We start from the raw sequence: 22,236 nt of genomic DNA, 5'->3' as shown, positions 1-22,236 counted from the left end.
CAGCCGAGCAGTGCTGAAATATTTAAGGCTATAGGCTACAGGCCTTCATGCAGAGAGCTAAAGAGCCAGGCGCAAGGTCAAGAGATTTACTCTTTGAGTATGGCCGTCTATCTCTCTCTCTCTCTTCCCCTCATTACTTGTACAGGTGCAAGGAGGACATGCAACAAATGAATACATCCATAAGTCAGGTGGTGGTAGTTACATGTGTTGCAACATGGCAGTCTGCTTTAAAACAAATAGAGAATTATTGCAGTTTTAATAATAAAAAAAGTATTGTGGCACTAGTGACCTTTATTCTTGGTAGTTAGGCAAGAAATGGGCAAGGCAAGTGGAGAGGATGTGCAGCTGTGGTCCAAAAGTTGGAAATCGAACTCTAGATTGCATCTTCAAGGCCGAATAACCTCTGAATATGAGGGGCCTGCTGTACGCCTCTGCACCATTTGCCACCCCCAGTGCTCGATCCATCCATTTTCTTAACACCTATTGGGGTTGGGAAGGTTGCTGGTGCCTATCTGTAGCGAACATTTCGGGCAAGAGGCTGGGTTCACCCTGGACAGGTCGCCAGTCCATCGCAGGGCAACACAGAGACAGACAGGACAAACAACCATGCATGCACACACTCACTAAGGAGAATTTAGAGAAACCAATTAACCTGACAGTCATGAGAGAACCCAACATGCAAACTCCATGCAGAAAGACCCCAGGCTGGGAATCGAACCCAGGACCTTCTTGCTGCAAGGCAACAGCTCTACCAACTGCGTCTCTGTGCAGCCTGCCCCCAGAGTTGAGAATTTCTAATTGTCTTCAGGATATTATAGCACAGTTAACATCCTCACCCGTAAACATCTGTGTGTATCCTTTGCAGAACGTAGATCCCGTACTTTAACATCCATTGAAGTTAACATGGAGTAAGTTTGCACCTTAGGCATGAATTTACAACCTAAGATAGATGGCAGTTCTTTTAACAGCTTTTTACAATTTGTGTTTTCATTGATTTCATTTTTTAAAACATTACTCACACTGGAACCTGCTCCAGTCGTCTTGCAGTAATAACCTCTGCCCCAAAGATGATTGTTGTACGAGCAACACGACGGTGTGTTTACTGATTGGAAAAAGATCACATTATGTATTTTCCATCAGCTCGTCACTAGTTGATATGACCAAGTTGAAAATCGACTTCAATTACGAGCTGATTTCTCTGTGCATCTCTACTTACACACAGCTGTTGTAGTTTAATGCAGAGGCTGGGTAACTCTACAGTCACAGAATAAATCACAGCACAGTTTTTGACCAATTATCATGGCTGGCTAGTCTATAAAAAACAAAGCTAGAAGAGAGAATTTATCAGCGATAAGGATGCCAGATCCTGAGATAATGTACAGACTTCAAAAGTAATTTCAGCCTTTTTTAAAATATATATTCTTTAGTAACCCATAACTTTTGAATGTTTCTTCATCCTATTATTGATTATTACTCTTTTGTGATTAAGTGACATCTCATCTATGCAAGCTGATACAGTTGGATCAAAAATGTTTACCTCAGGCACCCGAATTTTACTTACACCAAGGATGGCTGAATCCGGGCAGACATACTAGTTTTGGTCTTTTTACCATCATGCCAAAGTCTGCAAAGTGATCACTGCTTCCATATGAGCAGCAAACGTATCCAGACATGTATTCATACCTGGGAGAGCAGGATTTTATCACACGTCAAGGTCTGTTAGTTGCATCTTAAAGGTCGCTACACTTATATTTCACCAGGAAAATATTGTCCTTCCTGCCCCATGTGGCGTGTGTCTTTAATTTTGCTACGTTACTGGTAAAGATTTGCATTTACCAGAACTTAGCAGTCGTCGCCACAATGAAAGTTTTGTCCAAAAATAATTCACAGACCTTGTAATTTACAGAAATTAGATTCCGGTTACACCAAATGGTAGATGATTGTGAATGATTAAATGTGGATTAAAAGCTTTCATTGCAAATGAGGAAATGTAACTTTTTGGCAGTGGCTGGCAGTGTTACACTCTGACATAGGACATTTTTCCTCTTACTTTCTCTATTGTTGCCACAATCACAGATCGAATGCATTAGTTGTTTGTAGTAATATCTTGTGTCTTTGTTATTCGACATGGTACATTTTCAGGTGTGTCTTAATAAATTAGATAAATAGTTTATTATTCAACTTTGAAGGTTAATTTCATATTATATAGATTCATTCCAGCATGTTTCTACTGCTTTTCAGGATTAAGGCTTACGGCTAATGAAAACTCAAAAGAATGCCTGAGAAAATTTGAATATTGCATGAGACCAATAAAAAAAGATTTAAGTGCAGAAATGTTGGCACACTTAATAGTATGTCTGTGTGTAATGTGCAGAATATGCACTGGGTCTCCTTCTGCACAAATCTTTACACCAGTGCTGCATAGAGTAGATCAACCGGTGGCTATTGGGTCTGGTGCCTCTCAGTTTTCAGTTTTAGCCAAAGTATAATGATTAATCCAGCACAGTGATTTCATGCTCATTAAAGCAGGTACTGGTACTTTTGGGAGGTTGATGGCAGGGTAACAAGTCCTGCAGGGGGGGTAAAAAAAAAAGAAGTCAGCAAATATATTAGGGTTGTCAACAGAGTGGAAACATGCTGTTCTGTAAAACTTCTTGGTCGACAAATATAGACATTTTGCACCAGATGTCAAGCAGCTTGTACTCTGTGTCTTTCCATCCCTTCACTAGACTATTTGACATTCGCTTTGTCATGATTTTGTTGGCACTCTGTGGTTCTGCTGATTTCTTGTATTGATCAACTTTTTCTATCATGCATTTTCACCCAATTTTACTTGATCATGTTTACATAAAATGGTCTATAGACAGCCAGATTATCTTGCGGTTATCTTTTCTGGTTTGTTGCCCTTCAGGTGTCAATGTCTGTCCGTCGCTCATGTGTCGAATCAGCTTGACCCTCTCCTCCACGATTGTGTAATAAAAATAATTTTTATTGCTTTTATGTAAGGTTAAAATTTCTTAGAAACTAAAGCTTTCATTTTCATTAGCTCCAAGCCATAATAATTAAAAATTAAAGAAATTCACTCTTGAAATATAGCACTGTGCATAAAGAATTGCACATTTTCAATTGAATTACCTTTTCAATTACATGATGAGTTGTTGAGATTCCCCAACAGTATATTATGCTTCCTTTGGCTGTTCTGCTGTATGTTTACTGGCTTGGTGGAATGACCTTAGTTTTTATTATGAGGATTGTCATAAAAGCTAAACAAGTATAAATATGCTGCCTACATTTTTAATACAAGGAGGTAGAAAAAGAGGATGTAAAAGGAAAAAGGACCTTCTCATTTCCACTCTTTATTAGCTCTATGTGATGCAACAAAAACAGTGGAAAAAGAGGGGAGGCAAATCCAATGTAAAATGCAAGATATGGAAAGTACTATGGGAGAGCGGCTACTTTGATAAACATGAGACAGAAACAAGAAGAAAACGGCAGTATTGAGTTAGCTTTTAATATTCTCAGCTCAACCTTTTGGTGCTTGTTTTTTGGCCTTAACTGTTAAATTAGAGTTTTTTGTTCACTCAGGTTTGGTTGATTAAAATCAGTTCTTTGAAATCTTGGTCTACGTGGCAGCTAATAAAAATGTATGTAAAGGTTTTATTACCAAAGCAGCGCGATATAAAAGTAGGCCAAGTGTAAATGAAGAGCATCTAAACTAAAACCAGCACTTTTTTCAAATATGTAAAAACTTGTATGATTTATTTATATATATATATATATATATATATATATATATATATATATATATAAACCACACCACATACAGCAACAGTCTTGTTTCCTCTTTAAACACGCCATTTGTTACCATTTTGCCTTATTGTATAGCATTTTACCTTATTACAACAGTGGGCTACCTCCTCTTTACAGCTCTGGTATCCGGATAGAATCAGATTAGCTCATCCTCACCATGGACTCATTTCTTTTAATAAACCCACACCATCATCCCCTCAAGTGGGCGTGCGATTACCCACATTTTATCACATCCTGTTAAACCACCGTTGCCTAGACAGCAAGTATAAAAGGCCAAACTATGTTTAAGATCTAGGTACTAATGTTTTACAGTTTTTTTTCCTTCCTCCAAAGGCCAGGAGGATAAAGGAGGTCATTAAGTTTAACTGATCCTGAATTTTGTGCAATAAACACTAACCTTTACTCTGACCCTGCTCCAGATAGAGTGTGTGTGTGTGTATATATATATATATATATATATATATATATATATATATGTGTGTGTGTGTTTGCTGTTCTCATTTTGCTCGACTATATAAAAGACGAGACAGGGCTGCTATATCTGAGACGAGGTCAGCCTTGTAATAGAGGTTAACTGTGGGCATAAACAAAGGATCATGCTGATCAGGCTGATCCAGAACCTCGTCAATCAAGTGCTGAAGTGACTCAGGTTAATAGAAATTTAAAGCAAATGGGGAGCCACGCCTCATTGCTTTATTTTATGTTTTCATCATGGTGCATTTAAAATGCTCTTACCAGGACACTGGAAGGTTTAGTCGACACACACTTTCATGAAGTCAGTATTTAGTAAAACTGTTTCACCTTGCTTTCTCTGTACATATTTTCACATTTACCTTCCAACTCTAAAGATATTGCCTTATTGTGTATTCTCTTTCTTTTGTTTCTCATAGATTAGTTCACATTTATGTTTACTCCTTCCTCCTTTTAGGGACTTGAAGATTAATCCCTGAACTGAAATCACAGATACGCATGTGCCTGTCTGGATACATGCGTTCTTTTACCTTTCAGTTTTACCCCACATCAGGTTTTGGTTTGTTAGATGAATTCAACTCAAAATCAAACTTTCCAATCAGCTTGAGTTGCTTTTCCACATGTTCCATCTTTGTTTCACACCAGACCCAGTTTGAGTGTTTCTTTCTGAAAAGTTCAGGTTTATTCTAATGGTCTTGTGGTTTGTCCAGGAAGTCAGAGTGCAACGTTATAATAATTCCCTAGGTATATGGAAAGTTGTGAATGTAAACAAAAGGTTCCTAGAAACTCAAATCAATAAAAAAATAAATAAATAAATAAAAGTTTCAATTACGATTATTTTTAAAAGTATTTTTAGCCGTATAAATAATTGTGCCCCTACTGATTGTGTTAAAAACATGTATTTATTAACACAGGCATATCCCCCTACTTCAGATAAAAGTTGTAAATTAGCTTACGAACCACCGTATTTCTAAATACTTTTGCGCGATTTCGTTTTTCCTTTTCATACGTAACTTGGGGGTTTATGTGTTTGTTGTTTATTGCGTGTCTGAATTATTCTTTGCTCATTTTTATGGTTCTCTCAGGCCTCGTTCCAGCTGTGATGACCACGCTACAATAGTATAACAGCAGATAAAAGCCCAGTTACGCTGATGTGTGCAGCTCCCCTGCGCGTCGAGTGGAAAGCAAAATATAATACAGTGAGAATGAGAATGAGGATAAAGAGAACAACGCAGTGAAAGTAACCAATAACGGCAAAAGGAGGAGAAGAGATAGAAGTAGAAAAAAAATGATAGAGGTTGGTACTTCTTATCTGTATTCCCTGCCAGTGTTTCCCTGCAGAAACGGTGTGTCCGCGACCATAAACAGACTATTATCCCAGTGTTTATCACAGTGCACATTACCGTTTGCCTCTGTCGGACTTACTGTAATGGAGTCGTTCGGTTTGATGGATGCCTCGGGCGTACGCTCCTATCCGTTGCTCCCATTATACCTCTGTCTGCATCCCCTCACAGCAGAAACGTCTGCCTGCACATTCAGCATCGCCCGCGAGCGTGGTTATTGAGGTTATGGCCAATGTAAATGTACCATTTGGCACAGTGAATCGGAGGTGGAGAGGGCAGGAGGAATCGGGCTCGGGGAAAGAAATTGTCTGCCACACATTACCGCTCATGGAGCATCTGCTTCAAGTGGGCTGACCCTCGGGAACCTGGCTTTATGTGTTGTGAATAAACATATTAACGCATGAAAATAAAATAACTGACAGTTTATTTATAAATGTATATTTATGGGGGGGCCGAGGGGGGTTGCGCTTTATTCTTAACTCACTGTACAAGATTGTGTTGCAGATGAATTCAGCTTCCTCTGCAGAAACGGCTGGTATCGATTGCTTTGTATCTCAGGACTTTCCATCTTTTATTTCAAACCGAACAGCATGCATGCTGCATGGGCTGAGAGTATTGGTGTTAAATTTAGATATTGTGTGTACGGATTTGAGTGGAGTTAGGGTGTAGAGCTGTGATCTCCTTGCTGTATGAGGTTCTTTACCGTTTCTCTTCCCTAGGGTCACCTTCAGAAACATGACCACTTCCTACCCTTATAAAACATTGCTGCCTGTGTCCGCTTATGTGAGCATGAGGATATGATGCGTTTCTTTCTGTATCTTGTCTTATTTTATTTATTTTTTTATTAAAGTGATAACTCGATTTTTACCGAGGCAGCTGGATGTAATCTCAGGCGATGTTGCAGAAAGAGACAGTCAAAAGAGACACAGGGAAAGAGAGCTGTGGCATCCACATGTCGTCCATCTGTTGTACCTCCTTATATTTCAGGCTAAAGAAGGACTGATGGCTGGATAGAGAGGCGGCGATCAGCACTTTTGGCGCACAAGTGAAGGGCTGGAAGAGGAGAAAGTGGGTAAAGATAAGAGATGAGAGAAAAAGAGATGGATTCGCTCTTAGCTGAATTCCTTTCCATTTCCGGAATGAGTAAAGATGCTGCACGTTTACGGTCAAGCAGCGTGCCGCCCAGTCTTGATCCCTTACACACCGCTCCGCGTTCTGCAAAGGTCCTCAGAGAGGAGATGGTGAAACCTCGCCTGAGATAAGTGTTGTTCGAGCTGTTGACTTTTCTTGTCTGCATCGACGTCTATGTACGTGTGTACAAGTGTGGCATACACATCCTGCTTGTGCAAATCACACCCATGGGAGGCTGCTGCACACACTGTAAAATATTTGATGCATCGGCGGGGTAGCATAACCTACTGTCTGTCAGTGTCATACTCATCTAGTGTGTAAAAAAAAAAAAAACGTTGGGTATGAGAATAGCCTTGGGGAATGCTCACATAAAGCCTTTACATTAAAGACCAGGATTCTAATGACTCATTAGTTTCAGGTCAAATATTCTAACACACCAAATCTCCCCTGAAAATATGATACACAATATTGAGTTCTCGAGACAGGCTGAGATTCTAATAACATTTTTAGGATTATCTTGAATCAAACAGTTCAGGTTTGACTGTTCTGAGTGTAAAGCGTTCAGAAGCAGGCCCCCCCGCTGTTACCTAATTGCTGTACTGGATTTAAATAGGAGGCTGCACTGAATACATACAGGAGCAAACGCAGCAAAGCAAGTGCAGCAGATGTCAGCGATTTGCACCCGACTTTGTGTCAGGTTGCAGTTATCGCCTCTCTAGTGAGAGAGACAACAGATGCAGAAGTGATCAAATAAGTAATATGAACCTTTTTTCTCAATAAATATTATAATTAATCAAGAACTGTGGGTCCTGTCTTGTCAAATGAATCATCAAAACTTTAAGAACTACATCTGACCAGAAGACTCATGCCAGAGTGGCATTTTTGAATCAGTAAGTGATGCTGCAGATTGAGAGAGGAGTAGTGTTTTCTTTAAAATAGTTGATTCAAAGATACAAATCAATGAATCTACCACGTTTATTTGTGTAGCACATTTCAGCAACAAAGCAGTTCGAAGTTTGTTGCATCATAAAAACATAAAAATACAAAGTCACAGAAGATGCCACACAGTCAACAATTGAGAAAAAACCAGTAAATATTAAAATGTTGGTCAATGTTTCAAAAATAACTCTAAACAGACTAATCTGTTTTTAGTCTAGATTCAAAGGGAGTCAGGGTTTGTTCCAGAGCATAGAAGCTCAGGATGTTAGATATTCATGACTGGCCAGGACAAAACCTGGAAGAAGTCTACTCCTCGGGGGTGTTTCGAGTTTTTTACAGATTCTGAAAGTGTGGAGTCTAAGTTTTCCAATGGTGTCAAACACATGAAAAAAAAAAAGTGTGAAATGTTTCATTCAGATTTAAAGAAAAAGAAAAATAACACAGCAAAATGAGTTGCTCTAAAACGAATCTCAGAACAGGGATAAACGAGGGGGTCTGTGGAGCTACAGACCCCCTCGCAGTTTTACTTTATATGGACCACAAGTGAATGATTTTCATGTGAAAAGGAAGGATTTCAAAGGCTGATCTATTCACTTTAATTATGGCGTTACACCTCTATCCACTATCATATTCACCCTTAAATAATCTCAAGTGTTTCCCTCATCTGTAACCTCTCTTCCTCCCACCCCCCTCTTGTCCCTGGTCTCCCCAGCTCACCTCATCGCCATTCACCGCCAGCTGTCCCTTCAGACTCAAAGCGGGCCCAGAGTTCATGTTGTTTAAATTCAATTAAAAGTGACATCAATCTGCATGTGACGAATCCAAATTTACATACTCCGCAATTAATCTTTCCCAACCTCCCCGACTCCACCCACATACTCACCCTCGGTCTTTGGTGATTATCATTATCTAGGCCGAGCGGTCCTCGTACGAGGGCATGATTGAAATAAAATTATAAGTCTGCCTCTTTCAAGCCTTTTGAAGTGAGACTTAATAATTAAACAGTGTTTCTCTGAAGCTGAAAGTGAACGACTGGAGAAAAACTCCTGCTGTATTTGGGAGTCCTGTGAGTTTAGTGAAACTAAGCTCTGTATTTGAGATGACATATCCAACAGCTACGCCTGCCAAATTGCTTGAAAGTCACGGGTCTACGTCTCTATAAGACTCCTGCATATGGAGTGGAAAGAGAAAGGAAAATCGAGTGATAAGCATGGGATGAAAATGAAGCAACAGATCGAGAGGGGGGAAAAGAAAAAAAAAAACATAATTTATGGAGTTTTGAATTCCTCTTGAAACACCAGCAGAAGCACTAATAGAGATCCAAGTCTACTTAGGGTTTTTCCCCAAAAAAAAAAAAAAAAAATCTTGCTTTCCATCTCGGTGAGATTTAAAGGCTATTTATTGGTTTCAGCTCTTTTGCATCTTGGCTACCACTCCCCGCTTGCTCATTATAGGAATGACTTTGCCTGACCTTTAAATGCTCACAAGTGCCTGATCTCGGTTTATTCGTCAGGCATGTTTGCGGTTTATAAATCCATTAGCCTGCTGTCTCCTTCAAGAGCTCATTCAAAGAAGATTGCACTTTGATTTTGTCTAAAAATTAATTTGAACTTTAACGATGGTGATAATGATTGAGTGTAATGGCTTCTGCACTGAACAGCATACATAAACAGTTTGTCCGGCTCGGTCCAAAGGTAACAAAAGACTCATTTTTCATCCGCTTAAATGCTCAGATTTTCCTCTAGCAACGTAACTCCAGATGATGAAGGTTCGGTACTGTAGTTTCACATCGCAGGAAAACTATGTTCGAAATTAAATGAATGATTGCTTTTATTAAATGCATATTAAAACCCAGTTTTCAAGCAGGTCAAAGCCTTGGAAGAAAACAGTCGTGCTTCTCATTTCATAATGTGCTTTCTAATAATTTAAAGTGCACTGAAGTCAAATACATCACTGGTGGCATTTGAGAAAACTGTAACTTGGATCACGACAACAGTCAGCTGGACTTTTGATCATTTTTCTCTGAAGACGTTTCAACACCTACCAAGGAGTCGCTGTCAATCCTGGAGACTCTCAGTTGAGCTGGATGACTAACATACAGCAGCATGTGCCTCAAAGTCCTCACAATTATTGATCCTCATCTGGAACAATCGCTCCATTCATAAGAGTGATATTTTTGATTATAAATTTAAGCAAACCTGCATTTTCAGGACCCCCGAAGTTGATATGCCTTCAATAAATGTAATGTTAATAAAAAGTGTTTTTATTTTATTTTTTTTCAGTTGAACAACATAATAATCAAACCAGTCAGTGTTGATTTTTGATAGGGGCTACAAAGCTTTCTGCCCAAGTTATAATGGACAAGGGAGCCAAACAACATGAAAAGTTTTAAAAGTCAAACATTTTTTTTGTCAATTTTGCACTGAAAGAACATCTAGATTAGTTGTTGGAGTGGGTTTTGTTTTAATTGTGGCGGCAAAGGGGGCTGGAGAACCACTACTGCCCACAATCCCCCTGTTAAAAGCAGAAAACAGTGGCCTGATTCTTCACAGCTCATACTTTCTTTTCAGTGAATCTAGTGCAAGTCAAAGGAGCTATTATTTTGAACAGTTGCATGAGTCTTAAAATTGCTTTTCTAACTCATGCACTGGCCTAGTGAATGAATGGTGGCATTACTCTACCAGTTGAAAAGCACAGCCAGTAGGAGCTATTTTCACACATCTTTTCATGCACACTTTGAAGTGAGGCTCTAATTAATAAAAAAAAGGTTAAATAAATAACATGTTTTTGGAGGGATAAATCTTCTTTCTTCACAGTACTTAAATCACTAGGAATGTTGTTATGCTGTCCGTATCTTCTCCTTTCTCCTGACTCACAAAAGAACGTTGTCCGCATTCAGAGATGGCCTGATTAAAACATAAGGCTCTTCATTAAAAAAAAAAATAAAATAAAGAAAAATAACAAACAAAACAGAAGCACCATGTGTGTCACAAGGCTTGGAGCGTGGCGAGGAAAGAGAGAGAGAGAGGCAGTTTATTTCAATTTATTGCTGATTTTACACATGAATCATAAAAAAGATGCATGGCAGAAAATAGAACCCAGTATATAGGGCCACAAATCATGTTTTGTACGAGTGCATTTCTTTTTAAAAAGAGATAAAGCTTTGTTGAGTGGGGTTCTCTCATGTCGATGTCAATGAAAGGCCCTGCTGTCCCCAAATGTACATAAACCTGTATATTGCTAATAATTATTTTTTTAAAATTACACAAAATCTTAGCTTTTCACAATTATACGCCGCAAAACAGACCACACAAATGCTCAAAAAATGCCCTGAAATATATTTCCCCTTTAAGCATCGCTTGCTGCTGCAAACCATTCAGTGCAAGTAGGAAAACAAAGCTGTATTGTCCTTTGCACTCCGACTGATGTAAATCACTCATGTAAGTGCTTCCAGTCTTGTCTTTGGAGAGGTAAAATCTGGGTCTTTTCTCCATGTATCATTTTGTCTCTCTTTGTACAGTATGCCGAGTTTTGCCTCACCATGCAAACCTGAACTGCCTCTGCAAAGCTGAAATTTGGCCTCCGGTTTTGAGTCTAATTTCTGTCCTTGAATAACAAGTTTTTTTTTTCTTTTTGTTTTTTTTTCTTTAGTTGTTCCTGTCCCTTTTCTGAAATCTGGTAGTCACAGGATGAGTCTTAATTTGAGCAAATAGCAAGGAATTTACACAATGTACTTCAAGTAATTGTTTTGACTCCCATTTCCTCTGTGCCCACCTTCTTATTTTTGTCTTCATCAATAAATACCACGTTGGCCATGTTGATTGTTTCTGCACAGATTATGAGTCAGTTTTTTTTCTGATTTGTAAGTATCACCATAAAGAGGTGAGCTCAAGTTTTGAACATGTAATATTTTTTTTCTCAGCATGTGTGTTCGTAATGGGAATTTGCACCGGATTTACACAAACAGACCAATAAAGCCACAAATACATGTAATCATATGTACATTAATGAATCCATTACAGGTGAATGACAGGATGATTAAGTCTTTAAAGTATTAAAAACAGGAAATTCAGAACTTCAGGGAAAGTCAAGTAAATTACTAAAATCTGGCAGTATTTAAAAATTAAATCCTGTCCCTATCAGTGCAAATATCACCTGAGTTAGTTCTAACTGATGGCCTTTAAAAACGTTTCTCATTACCAAGATGCTTCAAAAAAAGCATGTTATGTTGTGGAAAATAAGAAGCTCTCTCTTTTGCAATGTTTTTTTTTTGCAAAACACTTTGATGGCATTGCTTCTAGATGGATTTCTAAACTTCTCAATGTTCTGATGAGTATCATTGGTGCTATATAATCCATAAGTGTAAAAAAATAAAAATAAAACTCCGTTATTGCACACATCATGTTTGAAGGAGAAACAACACTGCACATCATCCCAAAAACACATACCAACAGTGAAACTCAAATGAAAATATCACGGTGTGTTACCATGGTATTTTCTGCATTGATACTGTCAGATTTCGTACAACTGAAGGGAGGATGAATGGGAAAATGTAGTCAGGTATTCTTAAAGGTGATCCAAAGATGAAATGGTTGACTCATCACAAGATAGTAGCCTTTGTCAGAAAACGTTTGTGTCATAAGCCTGCAAAATAAACCATCTCTGAAATATCTCATTCATAAATAAGAAGTTTCTGCACAGCTGTGACTTAAAAAAATACATAGCCAGCAGTGTTAGACCGCGGGTGTGCTGCCTCAACAACTATGCATAAAATCTGAGTTTTATGCATAGTTATCTTGCTATTCTTCTAAAGACAGTAATGACAAACAAATTCACAGTAAGGACTCCGTTGTTGGTTGCACAAATGCTGCAGGTTGGATAATTTATCTCCCCTTCAGACTCTTCTCATCAGAAATAACTTCTGAGTCTTGTTTACGCTTGGAAGTCACACAATCAAAAAGATGCCTAACTCTTACCTGGAAGCGTCTTTTGAAAGGGCTTGTGATATACAACACACAGGCATGAAAACCTTCTGGTTTCAAAGAAAATAAATCATACAGCCAATATGAAAACTTGAACTCGACTGGAAATGTAGTATGGAAACAGCTTAAGATCAGAGGACAGAGATTCTCAGAACCTTCAACATTTGAAATGTTGCAGGGAAACAAAAATATTTCTACATATATATGTACCTTTTGTCCCCTCAAGATGGATATTATATTTCTTAATTACACATACTATTATATCTTAGACTTCTTGACTTGGTGCTGACAACTAATGCAAGTAAAATATTGGCATGTCCAACACCTATTTCCCCGCTTTCCTTTCCTCAATCTGAGCACGGCTAGCTGCAGAGTATTACCGTGACTTGACTGTCTGAAGGTCAGCTGGGAAGCTCTAAATAACACTCTCATTAAACAGTGTCCTTAAGAAAAGAAATTCAAGAAAGCCATCTGTCCAATTAAAAGATAAGGATGTGACCATTAACAACCACAGGGGACACAGATTATAAAAAAAAAAGAGATTCTAACACTTTTGATTTCAGCCACAGAGGAATGACGGACATACTCTTGAGCATGTCCTCGTGTTTCCAAATTAAAGGGGTAGGAGCATAAAATGTGTTTGTTTAAGGAATTTGCTGTATGGATGCAAAGCAAAAGATAGACAGCATGTGCCAATTTTGTTTGTTTTTGCATTTCAAGCACTGCCTTCATTCCCACTTATGTGTCACATCAGTAGACACAAGCAGAGCACAGTGGAATGGCAAAATAGGCAAAGGACACCACGATTTTACTGATATCTGAAAATAAATGGTCAGTTTTGAACCTTGTTACAGAACATCAGTGTGTGGTTTGCACACCGCTCACTGATGATGTTCAATCCCTAAAGCCTAAAATTATTTGTTTCTCGGGGAATATGGTAAAATTGCATGACAAACCTTAAGCTGCCTTTGGTGTTTTCTCTTCCTTCGTTTTGCTTGTAATTGCAAAAACATGATTCCAGGGCCTTTCATTGACAGAGGCAAAGAAACGAATGTTTCTTATTACACTTTCAAAACCTAAATTCCAGTAATGTTCTCAAACCCTCCAGTCAGGATGAGGTGGAGACAAACCACTTGACAGTGGTCAGGGGAATTACCTGGCATTTTCAGCGAGTCTGAAAATATCAGTAGCCTAATTAGCTGTTGATGCTAACAGTAAAGCGAACAGTCTGTGTCTTTCACCTGGTCTCTGTTTTGTTGCCATGCACCTGTTTGAGTGTTGCATCAGCTTGGTTTCTTTTTGCTTTGTTTCAGATATGTGCATCTCATTTCCTTCTTCCCAGATTGTCTTGGTTTTGTTTAATCATAATAGTTAACTGTTTATTATGTAGCCTTTTGATTTTTTTTGATGTGCTTTATATTTGTTTTTGTAGGTGTTGGAGACTTAATGTCGTCATTCTCACTACCTCCAATAAGAGTTATATTTCTCATTTCATACTGGCTTCATGCTTTCAGGTATCTGAAGATATTGCAAGTCCAGTCATTTAGCAACATATCGGAAATTTTAGTGTTGTGACTGCTCACTTTCTATATGCCTGTGCATACCTATGGTGTAAGAATATAGTAGTTTTTATAGAATCTTTGGTGGAATGGGGAAAATAAAATGCTTGATATTTTTCTCCTCTTGTAGCAGGGGGAAATTGTTTTCTCGTCAGTGTAGCACCAGCAGAGATTAGACATGCATCCGTACACGAGTCTCAATTACAGCGAGGTCCTCTCTTTGTTTTTTTTGTTTTTTTTTTCTCCCTCCATGTTTGTTTCTCTCCATAGTCCCACTGTTGCCTCTTTTCCTCCCAGAAGTTATTGATCCTCATATGGTTAAAGCAACCCTTGCCCTTTCCTTGTCAATCAATACTCTTAATCATACATTTAGCATGTAATCATTGCATCTCCGGTGGAAACACAAATAGAGCTATGACAGCTCGACGTAGAATTGCATTCCTAATTACATCAGTGTGTCTCTGTGTTGGACTATTTTTATGCCTGTGCAGATTGCATTATGTTGCCCACACACATCAGGTGCACCGAGTTTTGTGCTGTCTTATATTGTTCTTATAGGCCCAGTGGCAGTGGCTCACAGAATGTTGAATGTGTCAAATTGATGGTGTTTTCTTTCAGTACCTTTCAGTAAGTCCGTGACTAAACGCCTTAACTGTCATTACCATTTTGCATTGCCACCACTTTCCATGGTACACAATGAAAATGATGTCTTTACAGCAGCATCTCTGCTTCCATTGCGCGCTCTCTCTCTCTCTCTCTCACTCTCTCTCTCTCTCTCTCTCTCTCCTCATCCTCCTCCGCTGGCATTGCTGCACAGTTAGAGAAAGCTATCCAAGAAGCCAGAGTCAGCATATACAGGGAGTGTGCGTGTGTGTGTGTGCGTGTGTGTGTAAGGTGTGAAGGGGGGGAAATAGAGTGTGTTCTGCGCTTCTGCTAAAGCGAAACTGTACGAAGATTTACAGGTGAATTTCCCGCAATTTCGAGAGTAATGAAAAGTTTATATCGTATATATGGATTCATTTCACACACACAAGCCATCAATTCTGCTGATTTGACAAATAAAACTCGTGGATAATGAAAACCCAATATTCTGGTTCTCAAAAGGCATGACTATCACAATAAAATTAAAAAGGATTTTTAATGCTGTCCATCTACTGTACAGTATATGGAATCAACACTTGGACTCAGATCCTTTTGCAACATAAAATCAAAGCAGGAAGGCCTGGAAATGATTGACTTGTGGCACAGCTGAGGAAGCCCAGGTTGTTTTGATGGCAACCTTTACCTCATCTGCACTGCCTGGTTCTTCATTTGACAAAGTCTCACTGCGTGGGCTACAGCCACTGTACCGTTGAGCTTTTGATAAGTGAAGCTGCTTGCCTTGCTCTTGCTCCTCTACAAAGTCTGGCGAAACAGGTGAAGGTCTCCTGTTTGCCAAGCTGATTTCCCTGACACAGGCAGTACGCCAACAAGGCTGATGATTACCGGGGTTTGTCAGCGGCACCCACATACCAGTGTTATTTGCTGTAATTACAGATAGCCAAGACACAGGTGGCCGGTGGATATGTAGGCTGACAAATGTGGGTGAGATTATGCTAATTATTATCTCTGATTGACACGTTCACCTTAGTGAGCTTTAACTCAGATTTCCATCGCGATGATTCATCTTCAGAGAGTTTTTGCTCCTGTCGGATACCTTGTCTGCTGTAATCAAAGGTGCGTGGAAAAAGGAAAGCTCCAGAAGAAATGTGAACCGATGGAGACGAGGTCATTCTGTTAACTGACTTGCTAGCTTGCTTTTAAAGAGACGGGGGTGTGAGAAATGTCATTTCCTTTCTTCCTCTCAGGAAATGCCCACCAGTATTCTGCTTCTTCCCATCTTTTTGTTTCCACTTTTTTGGATTCCATTATTTCTCTTTCCACTGTTTATTTGTTTTTTGTTTTGTTTTGTTTTTTATCCATTCATTTGCTTTGAGCAAAACAGGCAGGATTTAAAGGTTAGTGATTGATTTTACGGGCCATTTCCATCCAATTTTATATTTTTCTTCCCTCCAATAGTTGTCAGATAAAATTGTTCTGAATTTTGGAATTTGGGTATCTCAAGTATTCGAAATGCACCACAAATACATCATCAGAATATATTTATGATAAATAAAATGTAATACATTGGTTAGCAAAGATCTTATAAGAGTGAGCAAGTAAGAATTTCTTGGTGTGGTGATGCAGTTCGTCACGTTAAGGACTTATTTGGTCATTTTCCATCCGTTTTGCATTAACAGACATATAAATGTTTGAAAGTGTTAGTATCTTACCCTTTCCTTGTTTTAGAGAGCAGCAGATGATGCAGAATGAAACCTCGACCTATTCTGTTTGCCTGAGCTTTATACCCTGAAGCTAGTTGGATGTCTTGTGTGGTATTTCTCCACACTCCTCACCAATCTTTGCACACCTCTTAGCACCGTGTCCTGGAAGTGTCTCAGCGGTTTTGCTGCTGTGAAGCTTCTTGACAGAAATATAGACTGTTGAAAATGCTTTATTTTTTTTATTTATTTATTTTTTTAGGTTTTTGGCACCTTCGTTGCTGCCTCTGGAAGGTCCTGTGTTTTCCTGAGATGTTTTATAGACTGTGGATGTTGTGCTCAGACGATACCTTTATGCAGTCATAGCAAACGTCATTAATCCGGTTGTGAAACATTTGGTACAGCGATTATATTTGCTGGTGGTTTTCTGTAATTTTTTCCATTCTTTAGACATGTTTCTCCTCCCCACTTGTTTAATGTTTTTCTCCCTCTAAACTTTTTTCATGGATTCTCTTAGGCTAACAAGTCCTCTATGCATAGTTCTTATAATATTACAGAAATTCAACTTCAGAGTTTCCCAAAATGTTGTGTAATAACATTTGGCGGGGCTTTAGTTTGCGTCTGCAGTGCTGTTTGTAAAATATAACAGAATCAAACTTTTAGCCAGAACGTGAGGTGGTGGTTCTGCTGAAAGGTGAATCTCAATCCAAATCTGAAGATTTTTGTAGCCTTTAAACATCTTTTTCTCCGGGATTGACCTGTTATCAGCTCCACCCAACTTCCCATCAACTTAGTCCACGTTTCTTGTTCCTCCTGAAGAAAAACACCCTCACCCTTCATCCTACCATTATGTTTTTTTTGCGTGGCAGGTGGTGTCTTCTGGGTGAATTGCTGTTAGTTTTGCCCTCACACAATGTGTTTTACAAACGGGCCAAGATTTTCAGCTTATGTCTCATATCACTAGAACGCCTTACTCTTCACCTGTTTGCTTTGTTTCCTACATGGCCTGTGGTAAACTGGCTTTTTGTCACTTTTCCACAAGTTTCAAATCGGTGAAGTTTAGACTTTGTACTGGTTTTGTCGACAGGTTTTGCCACCTGAAGAATCTGTAGACCGCCGATGCTGTTAATCCATCATAGCTCAGTTTATGATTTTGGATTGAACAGCACTCAGTGGGATGGTCAAACCTTTGGATATTGTTGTATAAACAATTCATAAATCTAAACTTCGTTTTAGCTCTATCACTGACCTCCTTGATCTCCTTGATGTTTGTTCATTGATGTTCTCCATAGAGTCTCGGACGTCTTTGCAGAACAACTTGGGGGTTGAACACAGTTGGACAGATGCTTTTACTTTTGACATAACTTCTAAAGACAGGATTTTCAGATTTCTATTATTAAAATGAATGTCTCATTTTGCCCATAACTTCACAATAAAGCCAACACAAAGACACATTCCATAATTTCCCTGAAACGCGTCGAAGTGTGTCATTATAATGTTACGAAATATGAGAAAGTTTTAGGGATGTGAATACTTTTGCGTGGCAGTGTGAAACTGTCCTGTCTAATGAAGCAGTTGGGAAAGGAAAAATGGTTGTGATTTCCCTAAAGTTTTCTCACAGGGTAAGTATGTGACTTCTACGTGACTCACTGTAAGCTCTAGGTTCATTCCTGCAGTTGTTATTTAGCAGTCCACTGAAGCAGGCATTATGCTGATTAACTGCATCACATATGATGACCCTGCTCTCGCCCCCCCAACCCCCCTCCCAATATAGCTCTGGGAGCCTTTCAGGGGGAAAAGGCTCCCCTTTTTAATTAGACAAGAATAGGAAATCTATTAGTGGGTTCAGTCGAGGCTCACAGTTGAACAAGGAATTGAAAAGTTCTGCAAGTGTTGGAACAAGCTAGCTCACAATCGGCTCTGAGTAAACACTGGAGGCTGATTTCTCTCAGCCTTTTCAGACGAGCAAAGAAAAGACAGTCAGGTGAGGCAGATGTGTGTGTGCGTGTGTTGCTCTTCACTGATACAAGGACAAGAAACTGCTTCTCAAAAACCATCCTTGGTGTTTAGCCAAAGTGCTACCAACAGCATCACTGTGTAGATATTTCTTCTGGTAATGCCTTGACATCCTCCAGGATGGATCTGTCGACTCCATGACCTGATCTCAGCTTCACGTATTTGAAGTTCTATTGTTTATATAGACAGAATAAACATCTTAAGGTTACATCACGCTATGAAGTATGTCTGTCAATATTTCTGGGGTTTTTCCCCCTGAGTATCTTTGAACTATTTGGAATATGTTATCAAGCTAAAGATCAATCAGTCTCAAACATTGAAAAGCAAGGAAGTTATTCCACTTTTGAGTTTATCGAGAATCCATGTGGAGAAGCTGATGCATTTTGCAATAAAAGCCAGACGGTTCAAAACCAAAACATTGTTTTATTGTTTTTGTTAATGTTTTCACTTTGATTTCCAATGTTAAAACAAGCATTTTTACATAGCACATAATAAATATTAATGCACAAAACTGTCAGAAATAAGATTTTTCACCATTTTCAGGTTATACAAGAAAATTCTGTTTTGCAAATTACTTCTAAAATATGCTGCACTTGATTTACTGCAGGATAATTTGTTTTGAATTCCACTCCGAGCTCCTTGATGCAGTGAATATTATCAATAGGTAAACATCTAACCTACAATTTTAGAGTCGATACAAAAGCACAGTGACAACAGATAAAGAAGAGAGCTTTAGCTCCACAAAAATGTCCCTGGCACAGTCAGGGTCTCGATGTTTGTTTTCCCAGTAATGATAAAAAATAGGTGCTTAATTTTTAATATGCCAAGTTTCTCTGCAAATTGTTGAATGATTTATACAAAGTCTTGTTTATAAGGAAAAGAAAATTAGCATGATTTTCTAACTGTAAGTTGCAGGTCATTTTTGTGCCTTTCATATCTGTTAAAAGTTTTCCCATTTAACTTTATCGTAGTGTTATTTTTTCTTGGCTTGCATGTTTTCCAACTCACTATACCAACTTGCGGAGACGGATGCAGGATGGCTCTCACATAAAGTGTTTCCATAAAGCCCTCTTTTGCGTTGCAGCCCTGAACACTCTTCTAAACACCTTCGTCTCGTGGCATCTGGGGTGTCTCACTGGGATAACATGTTACATAATTAGCACCAAATTAACAGTCAATTAGGCATTTCGTGTTGAGAGGGTGAGGGTAGACTTATCTTTAGAGGATTTATAAATCACATCAGAGCCACATCCACCACCTGTTCTGCTGAGAACACACTTTATGTAAACTGCATAAAATCTAATTAGATCATAAAATTTACAAAATCCCGAATATTTACAAAGTGAAAAACGAGCTTTAATATTTTGTCGTTAAGTATATTTCTAATGGGACTCTTGACATGAAATCCACACCAGATGTTGGTAACGACTCAAACATTCCAGACACACAAAGAAATTCAAATGCAAATTGAGGGTCTGAATTAAGTTGTGGGTAACAAAAAGTGGAGATGAACTCTGCTGTTAGCATTGGCTGACATATGACCCTGCTTTATGATCTTCCTACTTTGCTGGTGATGTACTGTTTTGTGAGCAATGATTAAAAAAGAAAAAAAATACACATTTTTTTTGTTACCAGACCATGTTTCTAATAGTTCATTACCTTGTTCAAATTTTCTCCTACAAATTTTATGCAAGCTTTAACATTCTTTTTTCTTCAGCAGTGGAGTTTTACGCAGTAAACATTTATTGTTGCTGAGTCCATTGCTTCATTTTGTAAGAACTGTACCTGCTAATTCCACGTCTTTCTTTAAGTGGACCTTGGTTCTTTGACAACTCAAGATTATTAGTTTTTTGACTCCTCTGTCAGAAATCTTGTGATCGATGTTGTTTAATGACTAAATGTTCTTTCCAATTCCAGATCATGACCCAATTGGGGGTTCACTGGATAATACGTCTAACAGTGTTTCTTCTGCTAAAGACTAATAATGAGAAACCTTTTTATAGCCTATTTAGCATTACAGTTTTAACTTGTGTTTTTTTTTTCTCTGACAAAAAAAATGTTCATAAGTTAAATACTTATTTTTCTTGCTGTATATAGTCGATGTTTTCATTGGTTACTTGTAATACACAATACAGTATATATGGTACACTGTTGAAGTGATAGACATTTGGCCTGTGATAGAGATCTGTAGTCTATTGGCTAACTGCAGTAATGCTTCTTGACTATGTGATCGGCTAGCATAAAAGCAGAGCAAGCTGGAAGCAGCATGGTGGAGAGCGCAAGCCAGGAACTCATTAAAAAGACAGTTGCAAAAACGTCAATTATCTGGACTTGGTTTGGGTTTAAACTAGAGCAGTCAACTTTTACGCGTTAACGCATGCAATTAATCTAAATGGACATTCTAATATTAATATTTTACTACTAAAAAGATTTATGCTGAGATTTATTCTTCTCTAACACTTTTTGTTACATAATAGTTTTAAGTAATTTTGGTAATTTTGTTTTCTTTTGTGTTGCTTTTCAGGTTCTCTCCAGGTATACTTACTTCCCTCCAGTCCAAAATACATGCATGCTGGATTAATTTGTCTCTCTAAATTGTCTATTCGAACGATCGTTTCTGTGAGTGTGTTGTACTGTGCGCCTGTGTTGCTCCGCGATGGACTGACGTCCTGTCTGGGGTGTCCCCTGCCTCTTCCCCAATTACCGCTGGCACCAGCCCCCTGTGGGCCTACAGGGATAAATGGGTATAGAAGATGGATGGATGCTCATTTTGCCCCTCTGCAACCATTTTGCATTTTTTGGATTGTCTTGAGACCAAACAGGAGCCATATGCAACAATGCATCACTTTTTCCTCCACCAAGGGGATTATTTGAATAAGTTTTCCATGTACTTAACTAAGAAAAAAAAGAACACAACGATTTAGTACGCGAGTATGAAATAGTTTATCTTTACTTAATGTAGTACTTTAAAATTCTTTGAAAAACATGCAAATGGGAGAAAAGAGAAAATCAAAACCGTATGATGTAACGCTGGCCTCCATTTCATTTATAAGTTTTCTAATTCTTTTTGAGTTGTGATACGTTTTGCTTGTTATAGTGAATGTCAAAACGTTGTGGTTTTCTTCTTCTCTCCGGTTGTGTTTTCTGAGATATTTGTTGTTTCAGTCCAGAGCTGCTATGACTCTCTTACCTCAGGGGCTTTTCTCTGACTCCCTTGAGCACAAGTTTGGCTGCAGAACTGCATCAGCTGTTGCCTCCAATAAGTAACACAACCATGTGACGAAATTGACTGCAGCTAGCACAGTTCAGGCGCAGCAATGACCTTCTCCAGCAGAACCAGTTGGAAACAATCTCTCTTGACTTATGATACATTTTTTCTAGTCAGGTTTTTAGACTTACTGTCTTCTAAGGCCATATTTCCCAGAGGAGAAGTCATTTATTTGATTGCCCCTCTGGCACCCCATTTTCTATACATATGGTGCTCTCTACACATTGTTCATTTCCAGGAAAGCAGTTGTATAAGAGCAGCTTAGTTCAAGAGTTACTGTAATATCACTAAAAAAAAAAAAAACAGCTTTTATGAGTCCAATCTTTATTCCTTAAGTTTACAGTGTTTTCACTCTTCTGGAGCTATAATGTGATGGCATTTTAAGCTCCTGTTTCTACAAGTCATCGTGAGTTCAGA

At 38.6% G+C, this 22,236-nt stretch overlaps 1 protein-coding gene across 6 annotated transcripts in view; it reads left to right on the top strand.

Annotated features, from left to right (window-relative positions):
* The window catches only part of il1rapl1a (interleukin 1 receptor accessory protein-like 1a), a 215,902-nt gene that overhangs the window by 117,870 nt on the left and 75,796 nt on the right, over nt 1-22,236 (top strand). The gene's annotated exons all lie outside the window — the stretch shown is intronic.

The sequence above is a fragment of the Poecilia formosa genome, unplaced genomic scaffold (genome assembly GCF_000485575.1).
Source record: "Poecilia formosa unplaced genomic scaffold, Poecilia_formosa-5.1.2 Scaffold70, whole genome shotgun sequence".
Taxonomy (NCBI): domain Eukaryota; kingdom Metazoa; phylum Chordata; class Actinopteri; order Cyprinodontiformes; family Poeciliidae; genus Poecilia; species Poecilia formosa.
This window is presented reverse-complemented; position numbering and strand designations above follow the sequence as displayed.